The sequence below is a fragment of the Cupressus sempervirens genome, chromosome 7, assembly GCF_028749045.1.
Source record: "Cupressus sempervirens isolate cs-2001-9-10 chromosome 7, ASM2874904v1, whole genome shotgun sequence".
In the NCBI taxonomy this organism is placed as follows: domain Eukaryota; kingdom Viridiplantae; phylum Streptophyta; class Pinopsida; order Cupressales; family Cupressaceae; genus Cupressus; species Cupressus sempervirens.
In genome coordinates, this window is record NC_143124.1 from 664,250,780 (window position 1) to 664,257,036 (window position 6,257).

A 6,257-nucleotide genomic window follows, 5' to 3' on the forward strand; every position below is an offset into this window, starting at 1 on the left:
TGCAATTACATCATTGACATATGTCATCAGTCAACATGGCTCATGTTGGTCTTAGATGATTTTGACATTTAAGTGTCAACACACTTAACCACTTTCCACATTGAAACTGAGTACACTATGTATGTCGAGCCACAATGTGTGCTAAGTCATATTTTCAATAGGTGCCAAGTAACTTCAAGTGCTGAGTAGTATATAGGTGCCGAGTGATATATAGGTGCTGAGTCACAGTTAATGCCAAGCAATCTAGAACTATACATATGCTAAGAAATCTAGGATCTTACATGTGCCGAGTAAGATAGAATGTAATAGGTGCAAAGCAAACTAGGATAGTATATGTGTCGAGCACTAGTAGTCGAGTATGTGCCGAGTAACACAGAATCCACATATGAGTTTGTTCCCTCACAAACTCAGATGTAAACCATTTTTGGAGCTGACATAGAAGTATTTCAAAGGAGAAAAAGGATAAGGATGAATCTCTTAATTTCCTATGCAATCAGCATGAAGCCAATCAGAAAAATGGAGAAGGCATGCTACCAATGAGGTAAAGGCAAGGAATGAGCAGGAACTTGAGATTCAATATGGATTGTAGATCCATACATAACCTTAAGTTTTCACAATCTTTAAAAGGAGGTCAAAAACCCCATTGCATGTGTGGAAGAGTGTAGTGTATGGGTAAACTATAGTGAAATTTAGTGTAAAAGGAGAAAGACTTAGAATAACAAAGCAACAAATATACATCCAGTTGATCAGAACAATACAAGGGACATGATTAGATATCAGATCTCAAAGTATCAAGATCAAAAGGAGCAGTTCAAGTGCCTAAAATCAGCAATTTAAGATTGTAAGCAATCAGATCAAAGATTCTTAATACTTTCTAGCCATTGTATTAGATAAGTGAAAATCCTATGTTGATAGTTTAGCTTAACAACTACTTTGTAGATCCCTTGAAGAGGTGACTATATCCTTTAACAGGGCAACACTTCATGTAAAGTGTTTGTAAATCCTCTAACTAGGTCACTATTGACACAGTTTAAAGCCTTTAATAGGGTAGGCCTTTACAGGGCAAACCAACAAAAGTGGTCAAACAATTATTGCTGCAGTGATTTTTGTGAGTATCATCCCCACCCTAGTTTTACCTTCTTATTCCTGGAGGGTTTCTAGTTACCAAATCTAGTGTTATGTTTTATTGCACATGTTTACTCTATGTTCATTTATATGTTTACATGCATGTAGTTTACTTTTTAGTTATTTGATTTAAAGGATTAGAAAAGGTTAAAAGTGTGGTACTTCTGATTCACCCCCCTCTCAGCAGTGCTCTTCCCATTTTGAACATTCCAACAATTAGTATCAGAGCTTTGGTTCTCACAAGGAAGAAGCATAACAACTTAGAGAAAAGATCTAAAGATGGAAGTATTCAAACTTGGGAAGATCATAGACAATCAGGTGATTGATGTGCACCTTGCTCTACACAAATTGGAAGAAGCCAGAGAAGAATTGAGAAAATCCTTAAAAAGGAGGAAGGATATAGCCATAGCTAAAAATGACATACATTAAAAGGAGATTGATACCACACAAGTATTTGCCAATGGAGATTCCAAGGAATTTGATGCAGCGATAGCAGAACTGATGGAGAAAAATAAAGCACAAGCTAAAGAAATCAAATTACTCAAGCTTGAACAAGAATCACAAGCCATAATGCTTTGTGAAGTGACTAAGAAAAAGAAGAAAGCCATTGAAGACAATCCCATGATAGAAGATGACAAGAGAAATCTTACCAATAGAATAGAGGAGAAGATAATTGAGTTTTTGAAAGGATCTCAAACATACAGTTAGACATTTTAAGTCAGATGATGAATGCTCATCATGAGCTAAACATGAAGGACATTAAGATTTCCACTCTAAGAATGCAAAATGAACTAAAAAGAGAAAAGGAGATAGTAGAAAGCTTCAACAAATCCAATGAGTCTATCAAGTACTTTGAGCAATTACTAAAATCACAAGGCTAGTAATGATACTTCAAGACTTGGTTACACCTTCATTGAACAAGGAGAATCATCCAAGACTATAGAAGAAAGGGCTAACAAAGGTAAAAACCCTAAACCTACTTGTCATTCCTATGGTAAAAAGGGACATACCTCTAATGTATGCAGGAGCAAGAACTGTCATTAGCATGATAATTCTACAAATGCAAGTTTTTGTCACAAGTGTAAAAAGAAAGGACACCAAGTAAATGAATGTAGAACCAAGACTATGAGGACACCAAGATTTGAAGGTCACTACTACAACTACAAAAAATATGGACATAGAGCATTTCAGTGTAGATCAAAGCCTACGTGGACACCTAATCAGCCTGCAAGAGGAACCAACTATGCACATCACCACTACTAGGATTACAACACCAAGTATAGCTATCACTATTGTCTAGAGTATGGAAAAATTCTTGAAAATTGCATAAGGACACATTTTAGAGGTAACTACAATAGATGGTTAAGTCATACTACATGTTTTAGCTGCTTGAAAACTGGTCATATTAGCAAGAATTGCCTAACAAAGTCAAAAGCACCCAAGAAAGAAGTGAACAAAGGAAAAGAGAAGGTTGATGTTGAACAAATAAGAGGGCAAATGAATTAAACTTGGAAAAAGAAAGATGAGTGTAGCACATTAGACAAAGGGATCACTTCACCCACAAGGTCAAGTGATCACATCTCATCCAACTAAGTAAAAGAAAGGTGTATGGGATTGATATACAAAGCTATATCATACATAAGTCCCAAAGAACAAAGGAGTACTACATAGAAGAAATCTGCATGAGCAAAGATGCCAAGTCAAAATTTAAAGTTTTTTTTTGCAAATATTGCCAAACTGTCCTCAAATTTCAAGTAAAGATCCAATGGATGCCAAGTTAATAATAGAAGCTGAGTGAGGTGGTGAACTAGTGGAAGATAAGTAAATGAAATACAATGGGAGCTAAGTCATGGTGAAACCTTCAAGTGTTGAGTTTACAGCTATATGCACTAAGCATTTAATGCTAGGTTTTGATAGGTATAAGGTTGAATTTCACTCATTTTCATGCCATTCGAACACAGAGAAAAGATGAGAAGAGCGAAGAAGTGATCAAACACAACCTAGCAACCATTTGCATGGATTTCAACAGCAATTCAACACAAATTCATCGATTCAAAATTATTTATCAAGTGCTGAGCTACACAAAATTTAAAATTTTAATACATTTCAACCCTAGTTTGGTAAAATGGCCTTTGGTTTAAGAAACCCCAAAGAAAAAGAGATTCATGAGGTCTAGTTAGTTAGCAATGAGGTAAAGCAACACGAATTTAGGCCAATCCCTAAAGTTTCCTATAGAAATGACCTAGCTAATGCATTATCCATTATCCCACCTAAAGTTGTCATGGTGCAAGATGTAAGTGAATGCTATAACTAAAAAATTGGTGCCATAGGTGATCTAGAGATATTCCAAGCTTATGATAAACTATGTGAAAACAAGATTCAGAAAAAAAAAATTGAGATAGTTGAGAAAAAGGGTTTGACAAATGCCTTAGTTTTTCCCACATTGTGTAAGACTGAATGGATATGGATTATTTTGAGTAGAATTCACAATGGTTTTTTATGGCTAGAAATAGGACCAGTAAAGATCACTAAAATAATAGTGCATAAGGTTACGGGTTTCCCACCCTAGATTGGCCTAAGACCCTGTGTAGTGATTCCAAAGAGATCATTGAAAAGAATACAGGTGCCAAATGGAATAAGAGGGGTATGACTATTGAAACTGTCACTAATCCTCTTCTAGAATTTTTTGTGAGAATAATATCCCATAAACTCTACCAATCCAATAGATTGAACAGTGTGCCATGCATAGCTATTGATGTAGCATACAAACTAGTGAAGAAAGATCACACATATGAGCTATCAGAACTTATGTTGCAGAAAATTAATGAAAACCTAGGAGCAATAAGGAGATCAAAAGGTGCACAATGAAAATTTGGTTCAATTCTTATGTGTATATTCTTTTATGTTATGGAAGAGTTTCCTTCTATAGGAAAAGTAAATTGGAACCCCAAAAAAACTATAATTGCATAAATCAATGAGTTCATTGATCAAATGGGTGACAATTTTGATGCACAAATGACAAGTTACTTTGAAGATTTTAAGAAGTCCATGAAGTAGAGAATAAGAATACCAATTTCATTGGTAGAGCAACATGTCAATGACTTATGCTTTTTGGTTGATATTGACAATACCTACATCCAAGCATCAAGACCAAGAGTGAGATGGCTAAGGCCATTTGGATATGAGCTTGATATAAATAAAACCTCAACAAAAATCACAACATTGATTACAGAAGAAATTGATGAGGCAACTCCTCACTTTGACACATATGATGTTGTCAAGTCCAAAGCTGAGACTGAATTGAAGACAACCACTATTATAAAAAAGAAAGAAAAGTTAGTAAAGAAAATAAAGAAGAAATTTGGAGCAAGCATTGAAGAAGAAGTAGGTGAAGAAGAAGAAGGAGAAAGTGAAGAAGAAGAAGAGCAAGGGCAAGGTCTAATAGAGTTGACCCAAGGCCTAGGAGAAGACAAGGGGGAAGGTGTCAAGGAAGAAGAAGCCAAGGAAGCACCTACACCTACTGAGCAAAAGAAAAGAAAGGAAAAAGAATAGCCTATAGCTCAGCCCAAGCCTAAGAAGGTCACTAAGCTAGTTCAAACTAAGCCAGCTCCAGCAACAAGGGCCACTACAAGGGCATCCACTCAAAAGGCCAAATAGGCAACAATAGAGAAAAAGAAAGCCATAGAATAGCTTGCTAAAGAGCTAAAGAAGAGAAGAAGGTATGTGGCATAGCCAGATACAAATGATGAAGAAAGAACATAATCAGAGGATATTAGCCAATTTAAAGTGGTAAGTCATCCTCCTAAGTCTGCAATTGACAAACTTTGTGAAAAGATTAGGAATGCATATTTAAATAAGTTAAAGACTCTTGATTTTAATAAGCTTGGTAGGGAAGAGAAAAATAAAGTAGAGGAATCTATGTATGCCATGATGGCAGAATTCAAAAACACACCTCTAGAACTTGACAAAACCATGCCCAAGGACCTGTATGAGATAATTAAGAATAAATTGCATTATTATCTAAAAATGGAAAAGGAGATTAGAGAATCTACCTTGGCTCAAGTAAAGCCTGACATGATAAAGGGTCAAATAACAAAGGCAAATAAGAAACATGGTGGAAAATTTGCACCTAAGTATAGAGCCTTTAGTATCCTACAAAACAAGATAGAGGATGTAGTAAATAAATCCACCCAATTGTGGAAAACAATTTATAAGATAACTGATGATAAGAAAGAAGAAACAAATAAGGTAGAAGCTAGTGCCAAGGAAAAGATAGAGGAAAAGAAAATAGAGGAGAAGAAAGGAGAGGAAGAGAAACAAGAGGTAGAGAAGGAAGCAATAGCAAGAGTTGATGAAGAAAAGAAGAAAGAGGATGAAGACAAGAAAAATGAGGATAAAGAAAAAGGTGAGGAGGAAGAAACACAAAAACAAGACATTGAAACAGCTGAAAAACAAGAGCAACAAGAGGAATAGAGTGTTAAAAACACACAAATGCCACCTCCTAGTCCACCTCATAAAACCATCACACTTGTAGAGACAGTAATCATTAAAGATGTTCCTAACAAGTTAGCTTATAACATCAATCCCCTTAATGTAGAGGATCTTTTCAAGATCCTTCACCAATCTACTTTATAGGCACAGGTATGCACAAGCCTTGTATTGGTGAGTGTAGATGAGCTAGAAAAGGTAGTAGCAGAATCACAAAGAGAAAAGGTGAAACCAAAGGAACCACCTTTCACTTATACAACTACTTATACTAAAATTTTGATGCTTCCACCACCCACAATAGCAAGTGACAACACACAAAAGCCAATCACAGAAGAAGGGAAGACTAATGAGAAGGAGGATACCTCAAAAGAAAAGGAGCAGGACGCCATTCAAACATTAGTAGAACTACCAAAGACTGACACTCCTACAAAGACCCTTTAGAAGTTGAGCACTAAAGCCATTCCTTTGTAATTCTCAACTCTACACTCAAGCTCAACTAGAGTGGCAAGGGTACTTCACTATGGAGACCCTGAATTAGATGAAGATATTATAATACCCTCCTATCATTCCAAGACCATCACAATGGGACAAATCAATGAAATGAAAAATGCATTAGACAGAAGGATGAGGTAGGAAATACTTAG